Below are 25822 nucleotides of genomic sequence, written 5' to 3' on the forward strand. Positions count from 1 at the left end.
GACTTTTTGGTGCAAGGGTGTAGTAGGTAGAGCAAGTGATAGTTTGCTGGAAACTTCATTTTATAATTGATTTGAGCTTTTCAAGTGTCCTTGAGTGTGAACATATATTGGAATTGCCATAAAAAGGTTGCATTTAAATGAATGATGCAAAACCAATCCATTGCAATAAATTTGTGCTTTTTAAGTACCGTAGGGGGTAGATTGGCCTATAAGGGGCAAAAAAATGCCTGGCCACAAGGGCGCGCAAATGGCCCATCCAAAACTGATGGATGGGCCATTTGCGCGCCCTTGTGGCCAGGCCTTTTTTAGCCCCTTATAGGCCAATCTACCCCCTAGGGTACTTAAAAAGCACAAATTTATTGCAATGGATTGGTTTTGCATCAATATTTTATATGGATCCTTATGGACACCTTTTTTTTGGTCATTTCAAGCTTTGAATTCCTTATAAGATATCAAAACAAATAACATATTGGGAAACCAAGTGTCCAATGTAATTTGACTTTTTGGTGCAAGGGTGTAGTAGGTAGAACTAAAGCAAGTGATAGTTTGCTGGAAACTTCATTTCATAATTGATTTGAGCTTTTCTAGTGTCCTTGAGTGTGAACATATACTGGAATTGCCATAAAAAGGTTGCATTTAAATGAATGCTGTAAAACCAATCCATTGCAATAAATTTGTGCTTTTTAAGTACCCTAGGGGGTTAGATTAGCCTGTAAGCTGCAAAAAATGCCTAGCCACAAGGGCGCGCAAATGGCCCATCCAAAACTGATGGATGGGCCATTTGCGCGCCCTTGTGGCCAGGCATTTTTTGCAGCTTATAGGCTTATCTAACCCCCTAGGGTACTTAAAAATCACAATTATACTCAATTTGACTTCAATTACATACCTTGAAATAACAAAGTCAAAAAACAATTCATATCACCAATTGAAACAATTTTCAAGATTGACAAATCAGATTGAAAAGAATTTGCAATATAGAGAGACAATTTCAAATATTTTTTATTCCTTCTAGCACGGTGATTTTACATCATGTATCTGAGGAGTTCAGAATTTTTTTGACCATTTCTTGGCGCCTATTTTGCGCGTAAGGCAACTCCCCAGTCAAGAGGGACTGCGCTATGGCATTTGGGTCAGTTGAGCCAATGGAAGCATGTATCCCAATCTGGGCAAGCACTTTACCACGAAAGCCAGTGCCAAACGCTGTGCATACAAGGGATCTACGCACTAGGAACACTTGATGCGCAGTTTGAGCAATGGTACTCAAACACAAAAACTTGCTCAAAGCTTTTAACAACCAAGTCATAAAATGGGCTTGGGGAGTAAATTCATTATGGATAATGGCCACATCGCCAGGGGGGAGTTGTCCGAGGTAATGCGCAAGGGAAGCTTGAGGTCCAAAGCCCGTCCACTTGCCACCCGTCCTTGCAGCAAAATCATCAACCTCCACAACATCCTGTCATAAACCGATGAAGGTTGAGAAAAAAGACAACGAAGGATAAAATAGTAACATGAAAATTAGGTACAGTTTACCTCCTGCTCCTTGTCATCCTCCTCCCTGTTGCCCTTTGCATCCAAGTCAATGGTCCCATGCACCACAGACACAAGCTTTGGATCATCAGATGGGAGGTTGCATAATGGCATAGGCATCCTAGCAGCCTCAACCTTGGCTTGCGTGGCTTGGAAATCTTCATCAGCCACGTGCAACTGCTCTGCTGCCAGGACCTCCGCACATACAACTGCAATAGTGTCAGCAACAGAGTCCCCATCTGGCAAGAGCTTGCTTTCTAGGGCATCTGGCGTATTGTCTAAGGGACATTTGCTGCTGTTGCATAGCACGCTCAAGCATTCATCCATGCGCAGGCCAAATGCTTTTTCCAAATCATGCAGGAACACAAACTCCTCCCTATCCACTAACATTGAGGAGAAGCGGCTAATTTCTACCTCTGGGATAGCCACATCTGTCAGTGGTAGTGGCACTGGAGTGTCACTAGGGCCAGCCGCAACTATGGATTTCTCAACCACTTCCTCAAGACCCCTAGGGTACTCCAGCTGGTGTGCTTTTCCTTCCGCTGCAGGGTTCATGGGGATAACCTGCTGCTCCTTGGTGTCCTTGATAAAGGACCCAACTTGAAGGTGTGGTAAGCGGAGCTCCTCCAAATCAGGTTCCTCGCTCACCAAGAAGATAAATGTTGCGAGCCGAGAAAGGTACTCCACCCCCAACTTGCGCTTCTTGAGCGCTGACACCCCAGAGGCTTGCTCGTCGAAGTAATGGCCTGCATTGGTTGCAATTTCTTGGAATCGTTGCAACCGCTTGGCGAATGGACGATCACCTTTGTGTATATAGCGCAAAAGATCGCAAGGCGCCCAGATCCCTGTATGCTGGGGGATAGATACAGAATATTTTATGATGTGCTCCTCCATGAACGCAGAAATCTCCTCAAATGCATCCATGTGAAGGGCAATTGTGGCGTCAAGGTCGGGGAGACGAGTAAAAAAGGTGTGGAGGTCCAACTTCCCTTTGTATTTGGTGTCCTCGAGGAAGAGGATGAAGCATGACAAAGGGGTGGATGTGGGTACAGATGTAGAGGTTGTGGCAGCATCCATGTTTAGCCTGGGGTGTGGATAGAGAGTGGAGGAGCTCAGGAGTTGCAAAAGTGAAAATAGTGAATGAGTTAGGTGGCCCCCCTTTTATAATGTACCCTTTTTTTAAGACATTAAAAAAAAAGGCACTTTCACCAAAAAATGATTTGTCATCCCAATGCAAAAAATTATATTCAAAGGCATGATTTGCCAAAGCAAATCATGTTGATTACAGCGGGGATCAATATGAAAATTGCAAGAGTTACAAAGTTATAAGATCGATAGCATAGTTCCATCTATCCCCCAGTCCTCCTCGACCTTCAATTTGTCTTCCATTCTCTTCCCAATCTGTGGACATTCATAACAATAAGCATCTAATGATCGACAAACCATGATGTATTGAAAATGTGGTGGAAGGATTCTCACCTTGTGACCTTGTAAACGAAATTGTGCTTGTTGAAGGGCCTCAAAACCCATAATAACCAAATGTTCTCGAACATTACTGAGAGTCCAATGCTTGTTCACTTGGACTGCCTCCAAAGCATCGTTGGGCATCTTCACTGCAATGTCAAAGCTTGCAATAGCGCCGTCTACACTCTGTAAGGGAGTCCACACTCCAAGCTTGCACATCCAACGATCATAGTGAAATCGTATGTACAAGGAGGTGCGGGATTTCAAATAGCGCATTCCAATACCTGAAGCTCCAACCTTACAACGGTACCAGTCCCCGTTGTGCATGCCCTCCACAAAACCCCAGTCCTCTTCTAAAAGCCTTCCTAATTCCTCGTAATGCGCATCTTTACATACAAGCATTGTGGTAGTCTCCACAAATCCAAACTCTTTAAAAATGTGCACAAAACAATGAATAGGCAAACACCAGCTCAAGCCCACAGACCTAGAAGCTTTAGAGTATTTCAAAGAGTTTTGAACATCCATTATCATCTTTTGCTTGAAAGATGCTACCGACCACAAATCTGGGACCGGCCACTCCATACTTAATAAGGAAGTTACTTTGATGGGTTCAAGCGTTCCAAATGCTTGTGTAGAAGTAGGGACAATATAGGAGTGAGAATAGAAGAAAATCCTTCTTTGAACCAGTTTGGTTGGGCAAAGATGCGGGAACATTATTGCTCCAATATCCGCATGTATAGCATTGAATGTGCCGGAGAGACTATGTAGTGGCTGCTCCTCCACCAACGTGGATGGAAATATGACTATAAATGCATGACAAATGTTAAGTATGAATCCATAATAACATTACACTGTGATTTCACACCTAGCTTTGTATTCTCAAAACATGTACTTACAATGTGTTGGAAATCGAGGTGGTTGTTGCAAGTGCATGGTTGACATTGAGAAAACATGTTGCACAATGGCTATGGTCCCCTTGTCTTTGCGGTTCTTGAAGCCAAGGAGCTTTCCTTTCCAATGAAGATCCAAGTTTGCACGATTCCGCACACGATGAGGGCCAACAGCAGATGGTTGCATGTATACCCAAGCACCTTTGGTGAACTCTTGTGGCACCCACTCATCATCTACACCTCTAGTGTTGTGGCATGCAAGTGCTGTGACCTCATCCTTTGGTCGCCTTTGCGAAGTAGAGTTGGCCATGGTTGAGCAAAGCAAACTAGGAGGAGGAGAAGAACCTTGCTTGTTGCTACAATGTAGGTGTGATAAAGTGATATGAGAAAATGGTCAACCCTTGTGGCAATGGAAGGAGAAGGTGGACAACCCTTGCTTGGTGTGGCATTGGGAGGAGAAGGTGGATAAGCCTTGCTTGGTGTGGCACTGGGAGGAGAAGGTGGATAAGCTTTGCTTGGTGTGGCAATGGAAGGTGGTAGGGGAGGAGAGAGGAGCTTCCTTGCTGCAGCAATGGAGATGGTGTAAAGAGAGAGAGTGTTGGAGTAGAGGATGAGTGTGATGGTTGCAACCAAGGAGGGGTTGGAAAAGGGGTTCTAGAGAGAGAAAATCCCTTTTTGCCTAATAACTAATTTTGGGGGAGCGCTGGATAGCAAAAAAAGATTTTTTAAAAGTTTTTTTAAAATTTTGAATTTTAGGGTTTTTGGATGCACGTTTTGACTTTTTGAGATCAAAAAATGCTTTTTTGACCATAAAATAGTTTTAGGGGGGTTTTCAGAAGATGAAATTTGAGTTTTGAAATTTTTGAAAAATTTCAAATTTTTGGGATTTTTTCAAAACCGGATCAAAAAGGAGGGAAGTTGGAGGTTCCATATGGCCCACCCCCCCCCCTACCCCCCCCCCCCCCCCCCCCCCCCCCCACCCCACCTTCTCACTAGGTAAGAGCCCATTTAAAAAGTGTAAGACTACTTTGTCCCCCTACATTTTTGAGGGCATAGAGTGTGTCCACCACCCTCTTCTCATTGGCTGGCCTCTAATTAACCTTAATCCCAAAGGGCCCCTAGAGGGTTCATATTTTTCCTAATGGATCCATGACATAAACTACCAAAGCGTAACCTAAAACTACCAAAAGCATGCAGTAAGGGTTTAGTGGTACTACTAGCAACACATTTAAAACTACCAAAACTCTCAAAACAACAAAATTACTAGACTACCAAACGTCTAATAACAACATGATAGAAGATACCAAAACAAGACAGCAGAGCTAGAAAGACCCAAAAGGTACCAATATGAACAAAAACTACCAAAATAGCATAGAAAAAATTCAAAAATTCTACTGGAAGCTACCAATCTACCTAAAATATGCAACTACTATACAAAAGCAAGAGGACCAGACACTGACAAAACTACCAAAGCAAGATTTATAGATACCAAAAAAATACCAAGAGCTTTCACAGATACGACAAACTACCCAAGGATTTCAAAACTGCTAGACTTGCCAGAATCTACCAATATTGAAAAATTAACTGAAGGACCAAAAACTGCCATAAATCACCAAATAACACCATATTAAAGAGTTTGAGACTTTACAACCAATTTGGGAATCACCAACGTCTTAAAGATTTGGCCATATGGACAAATTTCAAGCTATTGTTTAAGGCCAGATCCTTCCACAAGGTAGTACTTGAAAAGCTCTTTCAACACATGCTCTCAAAACTTTGGCTAAGATTTGGCCATGTGATCAAATCTTAAGCTCATTTTGAAAGTGTGAATTGGGAAATTTCCAAATTCACTAATATGGCATTAAATGTATTAGAACTACCAAGGCAGCAGCAAATATAAGTTATTAGAAAGCTACCAAAAATACTAAAACCACTTTCTCAAGGCATGGATGTCAAGAATTTGTTGTTGGAGATCAACCTCCTTCTCAAGCTCCTTCATGTCCTCATTGTTTCCAATTCGGTGAAGCATGCATCGAGTGGCTCCAAAATCAGCCTCCACCTCTTTGATGTCCTCATCATTGAAAGGGTTTTCTTGCTTTAATTACAAGCTGCAGTTCATAGTACTCTATTTTATCTTATATCCGCTTCGCAATGGCATTGGAACCCTCCACTCTCAACAAAGTTTCCTTGTTATGCTATAGAGATGATTTCAACTCTTTCAACTTAGCAGATGTAGCTGCATATGTGTGAGGCACTCTCTCAATAATACTTTCTAGGTCTATAACATAATAAGGTGTCTCTATGTGACGTTGTGGGGTCTACCTTTGTACAAAGGTTACTAACACTTTGCGTAAGACAAGGCTTCTTAATAGATGACAGGTGGCCTCCGTGGGAGGCACCATTTTCCCTTCGCCAAGTTTTGACCCTCCCGGGAGTTTGGCACACATACTAAGTATATTCTCTCCAAACCTCACCCATGCAACCTTATGGCTTGCAGGGTCCTTTGTTTTTGCATGGAATTTCTTGAAAGCAAAGCAGTGTGAAAACTTTGCAGTAATCTCCCCACAAGATGGAGGGGCTTGGTATACCTTATAGAACAAGAATCTGCAAACTTCAACCAGTCTCGAGTGCAGATGATTCAAGTAAACCTTTGCATTCTTTTGGTAGTATTGCCTGAAAGCAGTCATCCATTGGTCATCAGGGAGGTCTTCTTTTGTAAGATCCTTTGGAAGCACACCCTCCATGCTCCGACCATACTCCTTATGCAGGTCTTTGGCTGTATAACAAAACTTGGTCAGAAGAGGGTATTCCTCCATTTTGTTTTTGCCTACAACGTGGAAACATGTTTCAGTAATGCAAAACTCGACACAAAGATTCTGAACTGCTCTTTAGCACATGGATGACCTTGCCAATGCAAAAGTTAAAACTGTGCAGTACCAAAACTGTAAAGTACCAAATTTGGTACTGTAAAGTTGTAAAGTACCTCAGTTTATATGTTAACCTTCACTACTCTACTCAGGTTTAAATTTGTGTTCAGCTCATAGTGCATATGCTTGCATGCATGCAATGAAAAAAAAAATGCAGATCACTCAATAGACCATACACACACTTGCATGCATGCAATTTAACAAGAAAAAAGACTGGTCTCAAAACCCCAAAATCTTCAAATGACAATTGCTATCTTTCATGAAAGAAAAACAATCCAATGACGCAAAACAACAATGTACGCATGCAAAGGATGAACACCAACCTCTATACTTTGCTCTGAGGAGATTGGGAGGGGGGACCTTGCATCCATGGTCCTAGGCTTATTCCCATTGTCAGGTGAAGCCTTGGCAGTAGATTTCCTTGTAGGGATCCTCATAGTCATGATGGTGCACAACCAGATACCTTGCTAGCTGCACATCAAAATGAAGAACATGCTTCCCATGAGAGAGGTGCAAAGCCTTTGCCCAAAAAGGCTTGACAAAGGTGGTCTGTGAGAGAGGTGCAAAGCTGATGCGAGGTGCAAGGCGTAGTGACTAAAGTGGGATAGAGAGTGGTAGTCATCACGTTGGGAAGGGGGTACACACCCGAAACATACACAACATGCCTCTCTATAGCCCAAGATAATCATAGCACCCCTAACCACGACAGTTCACCATCAAAACTCACACAATTCATTGGCAAACCATCGTTTGCACATCACTGTATGCACACACTCAATATGATACCACCAACAAAGCCCAATTATCTTGTAAAACTTGATTCAATCCCTTCACCACACACACAACCTCTCTCAACCACTCTGTGCACAACAAGACCATCGAGGGGCACCGCTACATACACATGCTAAAAAAAAAACACACACACACACACACAACAAAGAAGAGAAAGGGTAGGGGGAACCAACAGAAAATGAACAATAATGATGGCTTCCCTTCAAACATGACCATATATAGCTCTAGCCCCTAGTCAGAACAAGCATTGGTGAGCTCAACTCAAAAAACTGGCAGCCCTTCGGCTCCACAACATGATTTTGCACATCACTGTATCCACACACTTGATATGATACCACCAACAAAGCCGAGTTACCCTGTAAAACTTGATTCAAGCCCTTCACCACACACACAACCTCTCTCAACCACTCTGTGCACAATACCATCAAGGGGTACCGCTTCCTACACACGCTCAAAAAACACACACACACACACACACACAACAAAGAAGAGAAGGGGTAGGGGAAACCAACAAAAAATGCACAATAATGATCGCTTCCCTTCAAACATGACCATATACAGCTCTAGCCCCTAGCCAGAACAAGCAATGGTGAGCTCAACTCCAAAAATTGGCAGCCGTCCAGCTCCATAACATGATTTTGTCTCCCAACTCGTATCTGCATGTATAGAGCTACAATCACTCAGCATATCCTCTTCCTCAGTCTCAAGCTCAGGAATTTCCTCCATCTTCATAGCTTTGGCTTCATCTGCAAACCATACTCTCTACTCTCTAGAATTCCTCAAAGGACACTGACCATCCATACCTTGGCTTGACAACACTTCTCTTGTTTGATCTGGAACTGTCTTCATCTCTTGCACAATTGGAGCCGCCCTCTCTAGCATCCTCCCTTTGCATCGCTTTTGACTCAACTCTGACAACTTCAATCTGATTTGGCATCACCGCATCTCACAAACCCTGCCTTGCTTGCCATTTCTTCAATATCTTCTTGGTCCACCGTTTTGCTAGAGCCATCGCTTTGTCATATAAAACCGGGCCATCCAAATCCACCTTTTCTCGCACTTCTTCATGCAAGCAGTCCAAAAATTTGCTCATCTTTAGAAAATCCACATTTTCAGCAGCAGTTACCTTGATCATATTTTCCCAAAGGGCTTCAAACTCCCATGTGAACGGTTGGAGATTTGCTTCTAGACTTTGCTTCAATCCATCCAACCTTCTCTTTACCTCATCCAATCGCACATCCTCTACAAACTCATCTCAAAAAGCCTCTTCTGGTGCTTCATGATTGGTCTTTACTTTGTCAGGTCGTTCATCAAAGCACCGCTTTGCTTTTCCACGTACCAAGAGTGCGAAAACGCGCACCACACCATCTTCTCTTGACATGTCACTTTTCCAGTAGAACAATCCATAGTCCTACAAACACACCTCTGCGTCTTCAACACCTGTAAAGATCAAAAATATCAACTACGCCATGCTAGCAACACTTGCTGTTCAAATATCATATTGTTGACTAGGAGCATCGACCAGCTCTTTAGTGGGGGTACTAGAAGATGGGAAGGGGGTACAAACCTGAAACATACATAGCATGCCTCTCTATAGCCCAAGATAATCACAACACCCCTAACCACTAAAGTTCACCTTTAAAACTCACACAATTCATTGAAAAACCACCTTTTGCACATCATGTATGCACACACTCAATATGATACCACCAACAAAGCCCAGTCACCCTGTACAACTCAATTCAAGCCCTTCACAACACACAAAATCTCTCTCAACCACTCTGTGCACAACAGACCATCGGGGGGGCACCACTGCCTACACACGCTCGAAAAACAAACACACACAACAAACAAGAGAACGGGTAGGGGGAATTGACAACAAATGCAGAATAATGACGGCTTCCCTTTAAATACGACCATATATAGCTCTAGCCCCTAGCCGGCACAAGCATAAACGAGCTCAACTCAAAAACCTGGCAGCCCTCCAGCTCCACAACATCTCCATAGCCGCAGTTCGGCTCAAGAAATCCTTGGTTCTCCCGACTCATTAATCTCAAAAAAGAACCCTTCTTCAAAATTCGTGTGAACTCCCTTTTATAGGGCCTTTACCAAGCAAAACAAAAAACCTTTTTGTGATTTTTGGCTCGTTCTATCGAACTCGAGCCCCATGATAGTATATTTTGCATTTCTCAACACTTATCATACTCCATTTTTAGCATACATGCATGCCCCGAACACTTGGCCAGCTTTTTGAGTTCATTTCCCTCTTCCTCTACATGGGAGCCACCACTTGACTTGACCTTGTCACCCCACTCTCTCCAACTCAACACATGAACAATGCCCTTAGGGGGGCACCGACAGCGCCTTCGATGCTCACTCACTTAGACTTCAAAAGGTATGAGCCCTTAGAGGGCGTGCCTACAAGGCCCTACAAGGCACCACGACATCGGTAGCTCAAGCCACCACCACTTGCAGGCATCTACTACCACCTCCGGCTGCCTTAACTACGACAAAATATGCACGTTCACCACCTGATCAGAGACAACAACCATCGACAGGAAGCGCCTTTAGCTAGACTCCATAGCCATCGCGTCACAAGCTCCTAAGATCTCCTTGGATGCCCTTAGTGAGCCCACGTCCACATATAGATACCCCCCATTTCTTGCCTTTGCACCCTCATGTGGGATCTTTGCACCTACCACGTGTTAGCTTATTAGGAGTTGGCCCTCAAAACCCCCCAATTTCACCAAAAAAATGTGTCGCTTTAGAAAGCTCTTTACTTTTTTTTTGCCCCCCCCCCCCCCCCCCCCCCCCTTTCGAGTGCCTGCAGTCTGGTGTCAGACTATTGGATTCTTGAGCCGACAAAACCTCCTAAAAACCCACCTTATTGGCTTTAAATCCCATTGTCTCCACAATCTGACCCCACCAGGTACCCCAACCGAACCGCCAAAAATTTGAAAGAATCATCTGGTACCGCTTCATCGTCAATTTCAGAGTACTTCCCCGGCCCGTAACTTTCCAATTGTGAACTCGATGGACGAGCTATAAACTCTCATGGCATTTACTTGCCACATAAAATGCATAAAAAACCTGGCAAAGCTCCAAAAAACTCAGGTGGAACATCTACCGACGCGGCCAGTCCCACATAAACCTGACCCTCGACAAAATTTTGATCGATCATATCTTGGCATCCAAGACTCCGATTGCCAATTTGAAAAGACCAGCAAGCTCCATAAATCAAGCATTATACATCTGTAGATCCAAACTGGCTCAGAGCACATGGCTCCACCTACCCTATCCGGCTAGGATTTGCAAACATCCCCAACTTTAAACTGCCATAACTTGGGCACCGTGGGTCTGCTTGACGAGCCTTCTAGACTTGTTTCTTTAGCAACTTAAGCTTTGCATATCTAGACCAGAAAACAACACTTTGATCACCCTTCATTTGCCACCATAAATAGCCCATCTTGGAGTCCATATGGTCAAAAAAACACATTATGCATCGATATCAATTGCTCCTTGTCTGCCTAGGCTCTTTGTAGCAAGTCTAGCCTTTTGCCATGTACTTGCTAGCCTGCATACACATTCTTGTACCACTTTCTATGGTCGACACACTTTGCTTGTTCCAACATCACATGAGTGCAAATGTGCAACTTCCATCCATAATTGCACCCATGTTTTCTTTGAAAGGAGTGGCATTTCAAGTTTGAATACATTCGTACTTTCAGATTCCTACTCTCTCATAAATAAATAAATTAATACATTCCCTCCTATAGTACTTGGATTTAGAGGAAAAAAAGGGTTCTTTCCAAAACAACCTGGAAATATGTAGAAGTACCAACTAGGTAGGAACAAAAAAGGTCCTTTTTTTGTACCACCATTGCATGCTTTCAGCCAAAAGATAACAATTGTACTCTTTTGGGCTTATGCAAAATTGTAAAATGCTGTTTGAATCTAAATGTCAAACTCTCCTCCATAGGACAATAAACTGACTATCTTCTGATGATCGGTGAAAAACACAAACTAGTTTGCAAGGAGATAATGCCATAATTTCTTAACAGTATATATCATCCCTAGCCCTTCTCTCTCAGTGGTTGTGTAGTTCTTTTTAGCACTGTTAAGCTATCTATTGGCATAACAGACTAGGAAGTCCATATTTCTTTGTCCTCTCTAAGCCAAGATGCATCCTATAGCAAACATTGAAGCATCAATATGAACATGAAAGATCTTTTCCCAATTTGTTGCTTTCAATACGGCAACGGATATAAGTGCTTATTTTAGCTTTTGAAATGACTCCTCATACTCCTTTGTCCATTCAAAGGCTACTATAAGTGTATACAAGGGTTGAGCAATGATTGCATACATATGCATCAACCTCTTGTAATAACCACAATGTCCCATAAAGTATTGTACATATTTTGCATTGTTTGGTCTAGGCATATCTACAATCATATTTATCTTATCCATATCCATAGATATGCCATTTTTTGCGACAATGGAGTTCCAAGATTCTACCTTGTCTAACCATGAATACACACTTTCTAGGTTAAGGTAGATCCTATACATCTTGCACTTCTCGAATAATTTTTTGAGGTGTTCTATATGTTCATCTCTCAAGAGAGAGTATACACATAGATCATCCATCAAGAATTCTTTAAAAGCATGTGCCATTAATCTTTGGAATGTGGCCAAGGAATTAGCAAACCCAAAGGGCATGACTTTGTATGGATATATACCCCATTTTGTGGCAAATACAGTCTTATTTGATCTTTACGAGCGATTTCAAGCTAGTTGTAGCCAGAGAATCCATCTAAGAAGGAATATGTTCGCTTGCCTGCCACTCATTTGAGAACATGTCAATGATAGGTGAGGGATAATTGTTCCTTATTGTGGATGCATTAACCTTCTTTAGATTGACACACACTCGGAGTTTATCATTCTTCTTAGGCACTACCACAATCGGAGATACCTAGTCGATATGTTCTATCTCATAAATGAACTTAGCTTCCTTCAGTTTATCAATCTCTTCCTTGATGCACTTAGCAAACATATCATTATACATGTACGATCTTTGTTGGCTAGGATTTTCATAAAGTTTTAATGGGATCATGTGCTGGCATATTGCAAGATCTACTCCCTTTAGGTGTTTATATGAACAAGAAAACATGTCCTTGTAATCCTTCAGAAGACTTATGAGTTTCTCTTCTTATTCCAGACTTAGATCAATTGTGTAAGGTTTCTAGTTTCTGAAACCTTAAAGGTTGTATAAAGCTTAATCAAATTGTTATGATTATTGAAAAAGCAATGTAGAATTGTCCGACCATGGAAAATATTGGTAATAAATAGCATGTAATCATATAGCATGATTTACTAATTTCCCTCTTTAATTTTTAGCTAAAAATGGTGTAATTTGACTGAGATAAATATCCATACTACTTTTCTAACCTTGGCATAATTATCACAGCCTCTTCACCCTATGATATAACTCTGAAAAATAGCATGTACTCATATAGCATGATTTACTAATTTCCCTCTTTAGTTGCCATTGACAATGGCTTGGGTCTATAGCCTTAGAAGAAGACCTAGTCGTGTCTCGCAGTGGAAACAGGATAACATACTAACAATCCCAAAAGTCTTTCGGCCCTATAACTTTCACATATTGGGCTAAGGTATCCTCAACCAACGCTTTTTTCCCTCTAACAGATGTGAGGGCACAACCGTTGGTGGACTCCTCTCCAAGTGAAGAAGTTTTCTAAACGTTTTAGGTTAGCTAAGCAAAGGCTTATGCGTCGATAATTCAGGAAGATCCTGTGATTGAATATCGCAAATTCCAAGTCTTTGAGCTTATTTATGAGAGTGCTTGTCGTTCTCCAAACTATTTTTTCCGACGGAGTGTGATGGAGCTACTGATGAAGGCTCACACTCCTCATTCGACTCGGATAGATAAAGGCTGGGAGCTTGAATGGAGCATTGAAGGCGGTACTTATTACATCAGTACTTGGAAGCTGGGATGTCTTACCACGTATTTAAAGAAACTACGTTGGGCTGAGGAATTGAGAGTGGTTCAGTTGTACTACTTCTTGGGTACAAACTTGAGTATCACTGTTCCCACTTACCCAGGAGGCACGGGAAAACCCCTGAGCAAATGGGTATGGGATAGAGTGGTGGAGATAATTCCATATCGAAGAATCAAAACTTTTTCTCAGAATATTCCTAAGAATTTGGACCTTATAATTTACTTTCCGATTTCCAATGAGTATAAGAACTATTATACCAATCAGTTAGAAATCTGACTACAAACACCCATCGTTGTATCACCATATTCCAAATCAGCCAACTATGCGGATCCTTTAAAGGTCGCAAAAATTTACAACAAGTTAGGATGAGATACCTAAGGCTCTTTTGTAAGGCTATCCTTGTAAATATTCACCTTATAAATAAAGAACCAAGTCTTTTGAATTGAATATCTTGATCTTGTGTCTATTCTGAAGTTAAATCCTAGCCATGTCATAAGTCTTTAAATTTCCAATCCGTCGATCTTACGAAACCATGTAGATACCTGCTTCTGTTCTTTATACCGTGCTTGTTCTTCTCAAACAAGTGCAACCCCCCAACTTCAAAGGAAAAGGGGTCAACGTGGAATGAGATGCAGAGGTATGGACCAAAGCCATGAGCCATACATCAATACAGGATGCCCTTCTCAGGGCTAAGCCTCTTGCAACTGAAGGAACCAACTCTACAAGAAACTAAAATGGATTTAATAACTTTAAGGGAAGAGCTAGGGGAACTTTCAACCAAGGATACCAACAACGTGGACTAGCTGCAGTAGTAAACCTGGAGCAGACCGTCCCAAACGTTAGGTGCTATGGATGCAATCAAATGGGACACTATAGAAATAACTGTCCTGAAGAGAAAAACCCTCGAAATACTGCTAGAACCATTCCTCAAAATCAAGGCAATAATGTAAGAGGAGGTAGAAATGGAGGACGAGGTAGAGGAAGAGCACGAGGAACCGGAGCTTATGCAATCATAGGAGAACCAACCTTATGAATAAGAAAGATAAAAGAGCCACTCGCTTGGCCATAGTTAGCAATCTTAGAGCTTTGTAAACCACTATAAATCAATAATGTAAAAACTTGAGTTACTTATATATTATAATGGAATACATGATTTTCTTCTCCAAAATTACTTAATGAATCTAAAGTTAAATTGGTATTTAATCAAGAAATTAAGGGTAGATTTAGCAAATGATAAAGAGGTTCTTGTTAGGAAGGAAAAATTTGAATCTTAGAAATGAGGTAGTTATCAAATAACCAACTCACATTCTTGTGCACACGATAACCTTCCTTGGAAAATGACCTAGATATGAAAGTATTAAGGTAACGAGACTAATAGGAAGACGAAAAGAACTCTTGGTATGATACTTCTTAAAACCCTTTACATATTGTTGGTCAACCAGGTTAGAGCACAGAGGGGGTACCTTTGGTGCAATGGTGGGAGCTTGTGCCGAGCGCAGATTTCTCAGAATGGCAAGAACACGCCGAGCGCGTTCAGATTGGCAAAGCTAAAATACATGATCCTTGTCGAACGCTGATTGCTCTGAATGGTCAGTTAGACCGAGCGCGTTCATGTTAACAAGGTGGATATATGGATCTTTTATGGAATTGATTTAACCTGGTTTTTGAGATGATACGAATGGTTTGTAAAGGTTTTTAAGATGGGCTCAACACTAAGAGTTTCTTGAGGAAAAATTGGCTAGCAAGTAACTCCAACCAAAAACTAGAAAGAACTCTTAGAATAATCAGTAACATTTGGTAAAGTGGAAAGGTTATCCCTTCGAAGATGCCACTTGGGGGGCGATGAATTTCTCTTCTCAAAGATTTTCCCAATTTCGGTTGAGATGAGGACATCTCAAATTCTTAAGTTGGGGTGATTGTAAGGTTTCCAGTTTCTGAAACCTTAAAGGTTGTATAAAGCTTAATCAAACTGTTATGATTATTGAAAAAGCGATGTAGAATTGTCCGACCATGGCAAATATTGGTATTTTTGGAATCTTAAGCACAGCAAACCTCGGGCTAAAATTTTTTAGAATTGAATTCTGATAAAAACTGGCATAGTTATGACCCCTGGAAGTTTACACTGTGAATTGAGTAAAATAGGTAAAATTGAAGGGTTGCAATAATCATTTAAGCATAGACTTTATTAAAGGCCTCCTAGATATTTACAAGATATTTACCAATTAAGAAAAAATAGGTCAAAATATAGCATAATTGATATTTTAAAAGCTGGAAGGTAATGGGAGGGTCTTCACTGACCTGCCAGGGACTCATTTAGCAGTAGGGGTCATTTTTTGACCTGTAGGGGACTGCTTGAACTGCCAGCAACTGCTTTTTAAGCGTGTGAGAGCTTAAGAGTGTCAAAAAACTATAAATAGGACCCCTAGCTTCACATTTTAGACAGACTCGAAGCCTTGACACACTCTCTCTCATCTAGAGAGATCGTTACGCAGAAATTATTAGAGATTAATCTCTAATTGATTAACCTAAACAGTAATTAGTTTAATCTTTCTTAATTAGCAAGGTTATATTAAGCTATTTTGTTAATAAATCAAAGATTAGGCCTATGTATGCTCCTCAAACCTCTCTTAATTAATTAATCTCTGTTGATTATTAGAATTGAGCTTAGTAATACTAAGCTAATTAATTATCCTATTATAATAGGACTGAAATTAGCCAAATTAACCATGAATTAATGGTAAATATATTAATTAAGATTAGATTAAGTTGAAGTAATTATCAGAGATGCATTAGACAATTATTAATATAGGAAAGTTATCCTATAATTTTTTGAAAAGTTTTCCTAATTAATTAGGCATAATTACTCTATTTTTTGAGAAATTTTAATAGGGGAAATTAGTAAATGAATTTTGAATGTTGTGATATATTTATCAGTAGTTAACTAGGTGTTCAAGAACCTGTGATAATTAGGAAAAGCTCAAAAAATTAATCTAGCTAATTAATTAGCAGAAATACTCTATTTTTTTAGTAATTTAAATAGGAGAAATTAGTAAATGGATTTCAAATGTTGTGATATATTTATCAGTGGTTAATTAGGTGTTCAAGAACCCGTGATAATTAGGAGAAGCTCATAAAATTAATCTAGCTAATTAATTTAGAGAAAATACTCTATTGTTTGAGTAATTTAAATAAGGGAAATTAGTAAATGGATTTCAAATGTTGTGATATATTTATTAGTGGTTAATTAGGTGTTCAAGAACTCGTGATAATTAGGAGGAGCTCTGATAATTAATTCAGCTAATTAATTTAGCAGAAATACTATGTTTTTTGAGTAATTTAAATAGGAGAAATTAGTACATGGAATTCAAATGTTGTGATATATTTATCAGTGGTTAATTAGGTGTTCAAGAACTCGTGATAATTAGGAGAAGCTCAGATACTTAATCTAGATAATTAATTTAGCAGAAATACTCTATTGCTTGAGTAATTTAAATAGGGAAAATTAGTAAATGGATTTCAAATGTTGTGATATATTTATCAATAGTTAATTAGGTGTTCAAAAACCCGTGATAATTAGGATAATCTTAGATAATTAATTTAGCAAAAATACTATGTTTTTTGAGTAATTTAAATAGGGGAAATTAGTAAATGTAATTCAAATGTTGTGATATATTTATCAGTAGTTAATTAGGTGTTCAAGAGCCCGTGATAATTAGGAGAAGCTCAAAAAATTAATATAGATAATTAATTTAGCAGAAATATTGTGTTTTTTGAGTAATTTAAATAGGGGAAATTAGTAAATGGAATTCAAATGTTGTGATATATTTATAGCAAATACAATTTTTTTTGAGTAATTTAAATGAGAAATTACTAAATGGATTTCAAATGTTGTGATATATTTATCAGTAGTTAATTAGGTGTTCAAGAACCCGTGATAATTAGGAAAAGCTCATAAAATAAATCTAGCTAATTACTTTAGCAGAATTACTCTGTTTTTTGAGTAATTTAAATAGGGGAAATTAATAAATGGAATTCAAATGTTGTGATATATTTATCAGTGGTTATTTAGGTGTTCAGGAACCTGTGATAATTAGGAGAAGCTCAGAAAATAAATCTAGCTAATTACTTAAGCAGAATTACTCTATTTTTTGAGTAGTTTAAATAGGGAAAATTAGTAAATTGAATTCAAATGCTGTGATATATTTTTATCAAGGGTTAATTAGGTATAAGACACTCGTGATAATTAGGGAAAGCTAATATAATTAATCTAGCTAAATATTTTAGTGGAAAAACTCTGATTTTTAGACAAACTAAATAGGGAAAATTAGCAAATAGGTTCAAATTGAATTGAGTTATTTATTAGAGGTTAATTAGAGATTATGAAACCCGTGATAATTATTCTGATCTTAGATAATTATTTTAACTAATTATCTTAGTGGAATTACGCTGTTTTTAGGGGTAAATTAAAGGGGGAAATTAGTAAATCATGTTCTATACTTACATGCTATTTATCAGAGCTATATTATAGGGTAAAAAGACCGTGATAATTATGTCACGGTCAGAAAAGTAGTATAGATGTTTATCTAAGTCAAATTACATTATTTCTAGCTAAAAACTAAAGAGAGAAATTAGTAAATCATGCTATATGATTACATGCTATTTTCAGAGCTATATTATAGGGTGAAGAGTCCGTGATAATTATGCCAAGGTTAGAAAAGTAGTATAGATATTTATCTAAGTCAAATTACACTATTTCTAGCTAAAAACTAAAGAGGGAAATTAGTAAATCATGCTATACGATTACATGCTATTTTTTAGAGCTATATTATAGGGTGAATAGGCCGTGATAATTATGCCAAGTTTAGAAACATAGTATAGATATTTATCTAAGTCAAATTACACTCTTTTTAGCTAAAAACTAAAGAGGGAAATTAGTAAGTCATGTGTTATAATTACATGTTATTTATTAGAGCTGTATTATAGGATAAATAGGACGTGATAATTATGCCAAGGTTAGAAAAGTAGTATAGATATTTATCTAAGTCAAACTATACTAATTTTGGTCAAAATTTCAAGGGGGAAATTAGTAAATCATGCTATATGATTACATTCTATTTATCACAATTAGCTTACATAATAAAGAGGCCGTGATAATTATTTCAAGGTTAAAAAAGTAGTATAAGTATTTATTTAAGTCAAATTATCCTAATTTTAGCTTAAAATTGAAGATGGAAATTATATAACTAAGTTGGAAAATAATAAGATAATTACCAGAGATCAAAAATATATTTATCTACCTGTGGTAATTATACCATAGTTAATTAGTGAGGTTAGTAAATCATAATTGACCAAAAGTCTTATTTTGAGCAAATGATTAATTAAAATAAATAGACTTTGTGGTTAAAAGTTTTAAAAAAATTTATAGTAAGTGAAAACCTATGATATCAAGTTAAGGAAATGAAATCTTTAAGAGAAATTATATACAAGAAATATTAAGCCCAAAATAAGTAAATTATTAACTTAAAAGTTGATAGGAAAATTAGGAAAAAGATATAGAAAATTATAAGAAAGTTAGAAGAGCTTAGAAAACCCTTAGGGAAGCGGTGGAAGAAGTTATCATGATTATATAGACAAATAAGAAATTACTAGGTCAAGAATTTTTCAATTAAGACTATAAATTTAACCTTGGATCACTACAAGAGGCTCTTCACATTAGCGACGCTCACACAGCGACGCTCAAAAAAAAATTTCCCGGCGTCGCTATGAGCGTCGCTATAAGCGTCGCTATGAGCGTCGCAAATTTCTTTGTAAATTTGCGACGCTCATAGCGACGCTTATAGCGACGCTCATAGCGACGCCAGCTGGGGTAAAAAAAATAACCGAGCGCGCCCAAAAACTCAGATCTCAGATCTGAGTTTTTCGGCGCCCTCAAGCAAAGAGCAGGTAACGCTCTCCCTCACTCTCTCTCTCTCTCTCTCTCTCTTTTTCTTTTACACACACACACACACACACACACACACGAGGAGAGGAAGGAGAGACAGGTATGCTCCTTCCCTCTCCTCATTCTCATGTTCCCTTCCTCTCTTTCTCTTTCCTTCGCTCTCTCTCTCACACACACACACATACACACACACATATAGTGTTTTTGAGAGAGAGAGAGAGAGAGAGAGAGAGAGAGAGAGAGAGAGAGAGAGAGTGCAAAAACGCACACACATACATAAACAAAGAATGCACACACACATTGAGAGAGAAAAAGAGAGAGAGAGCATGCATAAACAAAAAATGCACGCATTGAGAGAGGAAAAGAGAGAGAGAACATGCATAAACAAAAAACGCACACATTGAGAGAGGAAAAGAGAAAGAAAACATGCATACGATCCAAAAAAACGCACACACATTGAGAGAGAAAGAAAGAGAAACTAAGGGAGCGTCGTAGGAAACTAATTAAAATTAAAAGACCTAAAGATCTAGCCGACGAGGAGTTGAACTGAAGACCTATTATTCAAGAGAGAAATGGCATAATCAATCTATCATACTTGGCATGGGTGATAGAAAGGTTATACCATTTATCTCTTTTTATTGGCACACACATCCACACACGCGCACACACACAGGAAGAAGAGAGTTATAACGTCGTAGGAAACTATTTTAAAAGACGTTAAAGATTAGGTTATATGTAGACTTACATTAAATTAGATTTAGGTTTATTTTTAACTAGATTTACATTTATTTAAGCTAGATTTAGATTTATGTTATATTAGATTAGATGCGGGTCTCCATAGACTGCGATGCCTGCATGAAGCGGGTGAAGAAAGCCCTCAATGGAATATAGGGTATTGCTGCCTTCACTCATAGTGGGCTCCGTCGATCCAAAAGTACTGGTGAAATGTCTTCAGAAGATAGGGAAGAAGGTGGATCTTCAGGGCGGCAAGAGTCACTACATCCCCGACACAATGACCATCTAGACAACCTCTAGTCATTAGACTTACGTTAAATTAGATTTAGCTTTATTTTTAGTTAGATTTACGTTTATTTAGATTTACGCTTATTTACGTTAGATCGAGTCCACGCAAGAATTACTTACGGTTTAGGGTTTAGAGTTAGACGAACAGTGAAAAGATCTACTGTGAAAAGATGTTAAGATGAAGTGAAGTGACAGCTAGAGAAGAGGCAAAGGGATTTTGTCCACTACATGCAGTATCATGTAGACGTGGGTGTCTAGATTTCTTGTACCCACAAATATAGGTATTGACCAATAAAGACGAGATTATAACCCGGTGGTTCTGATCTCCGTGCACCTCTAGACCGAGGTGTGCGGGGATTGGACATGACTAGAGAATGTGAGGTAAAGAGAGAGAGAGAGAGAGAGAGAGAGAGAGAGAGAGAGAGAGAGAGAGAGAGAGAGAGAGAGATAAGACGAAGAATGCCAATAGAATATTAAATTTGTTGTCTAGGTTATAAGTTTTTTATCCTCATTATGAGTAGCGACGAGGATGTGGGACCGTCCAACCGAAACACCTATCTCTCAACGAGGGTCTTATGTCCTTGTAATCAATGCAAGCATGCTGTGCGACGGACAAGACGTGTTTCTTTGCAGCACGTTCGTGAATTTGGCGAGTTCGATCCATCTATTATAGATCGAGTTGTTGCCAATTATAACTCGTCGGACTCTGACGCTGGCCAACAAGCAGCAATCTTGCAACCCAATAGACGTATTCGCAGGCGCTTTGGTCAAGCAGCATATGTGAGGCCACAAGATGTAGCCTCTGACAGCTCGGGGGATGATCATGCAGAGCACATTCCCAACGAGGCAATGTTTGAGCCCGAGATTGATGAAATGATCGAGACGATCATGGATTCAGAAAGGCTTATCTATGATGATATGAAAAGTGAAGCCGATACATCATTGTATAATGGAGCACGTATGTCTAGATTGAAAGCACTCCTGGTTCTTCTCAACATGCAGGCAAAGTTTGGATGGAGTGACACTAGCGTCACAGCGCTTTTCAGGTGATCTATTACAATTAGTTTACTTTAATAGAACTCATGGTGTATAATGATCTGATAGATTTTTACACGACTGTATCATATTTTTATGTTGTGTAGATTGCTGAAAGAGCACATTCTACCAGCTGACAATGTGATGCCAGATTCCCGAGATGAAGCAAGAAAGATTTTGCGAAACTTGGGGATGGATTACAATTCTATCCACGCTTGTCCTAATGACTGCATTCTTTTCAGAGGGGAATACACAGACATGGAGAAGTGTCCGAAATGTGATTCCGAAAGATATCGAGTAGATCTCCACGGGACAAAAATTCCACAAAAGGTTTTGCGACATTTTCCTTTGCTTCCTCGCATCAAGCATTTCTTCGAATGTAAGTCCATGGCCGCCCTAGCATCATGGCATGAGGAGAATAAATCTTCGGATGGTGTGCTACGAATTCCTGCAGATTGCGCAGCCTGGAAACATATAGATGGAACATGGTCGGATTTTGCCAGGGAAGCTCGAAATTTGCGCTTAGGCCTGGCTATGGATGGCGTAAATCCATTTGGTCAAAGATCAACATCTTACAGTGTATGGCCCGTTGTCATCGTCAACTACAACATTCCCCCGTGGTTGACTACGAAGAAGGGGCACCTATGGCTAAGCTTGATTGTGCCAGGGCGATATAAAGTGGGGAATATGGATGTGTATCTTCGTCCACTATTGGAAGAGCTACAACAATTGTGGATTGGCATAGAGGTGGTGGATATGAGCCGACACACAGGACGACGGAATGCTTTGATCAGAGGTATTCTAATGTGGACCATGCATGACTATCCCGGGCTAACAGAATGCTCAGGTGATCTATTGACACTCCTCTCTCAGACACTGTAAATCTGGTTTTTTCCCATAGTTGATCTATTATCATGTGTATACATGCAGGGCTTCAAACAAGCGGATACAGAGCATGTGTCACATGTGGACCTAGACTGAATGCACGTAGGGCACCCTCATTGAAGAAGCAAATCTACGAAGGTCATCAAGCGTATCTTCCGGAGAATCATGTGTTACGCGACGGCTTTTTGGGAAGAGAGCCACCAAGGATGTCTGCACAAGCATGGTTAGAGCAGAAGGAGATGTGCGATGACGGATTGCCTCCAGGGATGAAGAGACTATCTCTATGGTACGAGTTACCATACTGGCCTCGACTCGTGATCAATCACTTGCTCGATCCAATGCACATATTCAAGAATGTGGGTAATCTACTATGGGACCATTTGACCGGCAAGAAAGATACTTTGGGAGCCAGAGTTGACCTTAGAAATGTGGATCGTATGGAGCAATATTGGCCGCAAACAGCGTCTGATGGATCGATAAAACTTCCTAAAGCACCATGGATTTTCACAGGAGCCCAAGAACGCAAAGTAAAAGAGGCCATTCGATCTTTGCGGACCCCCACTGGCGTAATGCACTCGCTCCGAACGTGTTTTACTAAAGAAGGAAAGCTTACCGGTTTGAAGTCACACGATTGGCATAAAATGTGTCAGGTACGTTCATAGTGGACTTTAATATCATTGCATAAAATGTGGACTTTAATATCATTGCTGCACATACTTTACAGTTTATTTTACCGGTTGCCATTGAGGGATGTTTGTCTCTCGACATCCGTAACACAATCTACAAACTTGCAAAGCTGGTGCAATGGATCTCACAAAAGGAGATCGACGTAGACTCCATACCATTCGCCAAACTAAATGCTGCGGAGCTTGTGTGCATGTTTGAGAAACATTTTCCTACTACAATGCTAACCATTCAGGTGCATCTTCTTATTCACATAGTTGATGAGGTGGAAATAGCTGGCACAGTTCATTCCAGATGGATGTTCTTCTTAGAGCGTTTCATGAAAACGCTTAAGGGATATGTGCGTCAAAAGGCACGTCCGGAGGGTAGCATGGCAGAAGGTTGGTTGGTATCAGAGTCCCTAGTGTACATTGGAGAGTGGCTAGACGGATTTGATAAATCCCGGGACACGCTATGGCGAACCATAGATGATGAGCGCATATCTGGGATTGTCATGTGCAATCTCGGTGTTGAGAAGAAGATGACGGAAGATCTAGAGGCTAAAATCAACCGATTTTGCATGCTTCACAATCCAGTGATGCAAAAGTGGATTTCACAATATGAGGATGCAAAGCAAGAGCGACAAAGGACACGAATCGAGTGGAGACGGGGAAGACGACCACCGATGCACTATCCAGCGGTTCTGGAGAGCCTACCAACCTTCATGAGCTTAAGATGGTTGCACAACCAATTGAAAAGCGCACAACAATGCGGTGACGAAGTGACTGAAGAAGAGTGGGAGTACTCTCGGGGTTGCGCGACCAAGGTAAGTTTGCAATGTACGACTAGCAAGTGACTTTATTTATAAACGTTTGAACGGCCACTCATAATCTTTGTTCGTTGTAGTATAAGTCATACACAGCAGCATGGTGTAAAGGTCGACATTTTAGGGTGGAACGAATCGACAAAAAGCGTTTTACTCAAGATTGTGGAATCATGGCAAAATTTGAACAGTCTAGTCGACGACGTTCCTCTGATGCAGATCCCGTGGTGGCGGAACTCACTTACTTCGGCACGCTGCAAGAGATTTTGAGGATCGATTACAGAGGATTTTTTGTCGACTTGTTCGACGTGCAATGGTTCAAGATAATCATGGAGGGTCGAAACGCTACTGTGCGTAGAGGAGAGTCTGGTTTTCTTGAGGTGGATTCTACTAAGAAATGGACTGACCTAAGAGACACTTTCGTACTACCCGAGCATTGTGAACAAGTAAGTATATAAATAGTTAACATCCCCCTTTTACAAGTTATGTGCTTGAAAGATCTCATGTAAGTTATGTGGCTCTGGCAGGTAGTATTTCATCCTACAAAGTCTACATCAAACTGGTGGTACGTCATAGAGGTAGCCCCTCGTAGTGCAAGGACGTATGAAGGCTACCATGTGCCAATCACAACGACATCAATGGAGGAGATCAGAGAAGATGCTCAATCAGAAGCCGCTGCGGTGGTGCCAGACGAGCATCAAGATGCTACTGCTCTATATGGGGTGCATGCAGAGGAGCTACAAAATGAAACAGAGGATATGTGTTTAAACGGAGAGCTCTATATAGATATAGGAAGTTATGCTGAGTTATGCGAGGATGAGAGAGAGATCTCTTAAAGCCACAAATATTGTATTTGAACAATTTTGCTCCGTGTTGTAAAAGCGCTAGCTCTCTAAGTAGCTTCCATGGTGTGTAACGCTCTTTTCTACTCGCGCTCACATCTTTTGATTGAAAATTCTGAGTTTTTGACTTGCCTCTTCTACCACTCGATTCATTGCGTCATTGTATTTATATGCGTCATTACGTCATTGTATTTAATGGTCTTTGCGTCATTGTCTACTCTATTCATTCAATATTAAGTTTAAATATTCGTGTGTTTAATGCAGGTATGGATGATGAGGAGTTTCTTTCTTCTTTGTCACCGCAGCAGAGACAGTGGTACGTGGAGCGTCATCGCTCTGGCGCATCATCGCGCGTTCCTACACCATCCGCATCTCCCTCTCTTTCGGAGCATTCGGCGCGCTCCGAAGCTTCGGCGTCGACGAGACGAGCGTCACACTCTTCTAGACACCGGCGCTCTAGTGGTGGCGGTGGCGGTTGTTGTGGGGATTCTGCCACCGATGCCTCCACACCGCCTCGTGTTCGACGAGGCTCTTTACCCTCCCCTTCTTTGCCCGCCCCCACACCAGCCACAGCATCGCCGTCTACGCCAGGTTTTGCACGGCTGACTGTTCCTAGAAGCTACACACCTCTACCTACTCCGCCAGGAGCCACCCCACTCGACACTCCTCGCTTCGGGGCCCAGACGCCGGTGGAGACACCTGATGTCCGTACCCCCATCGACACGCCGCTAGAGACCCCTGCCGGGACACCCAGGTTCACGCGTCACCGGCCAGAGGGCTTGCCTTACTCCGTCGACATCAGCGGCGGCATCATCATGGATGATGACGGCAAGAAGGTGATCTCGCGCATGCGTGGTCTTTGCTCTCAGCTGTTTAGACACTATATACTAAACAAATGGAGTGAAGTACCAAGTGATTTAAAAAACAGAGTCATCAGCATACTTCATGATGAGTTTCCCGTTCCAACACGGAATCAGCGCTTCAATGAAGACC

This window comes from Adiantum capillus-veneris, chromosome 17, assembly GCF_014529385.1.
Source record: "Adiantum capillus-veneris isolate H3 chromosome 17, ASM1452938v2, whole genome shotgun sequence".
Lineage (NCBI taxonomy): Eukaryota > Viridiplantae > Streptophyta > Polypodiopsida > Polypodiales > Pteridaceae > Adiantum > Adiantum capillus-veneris.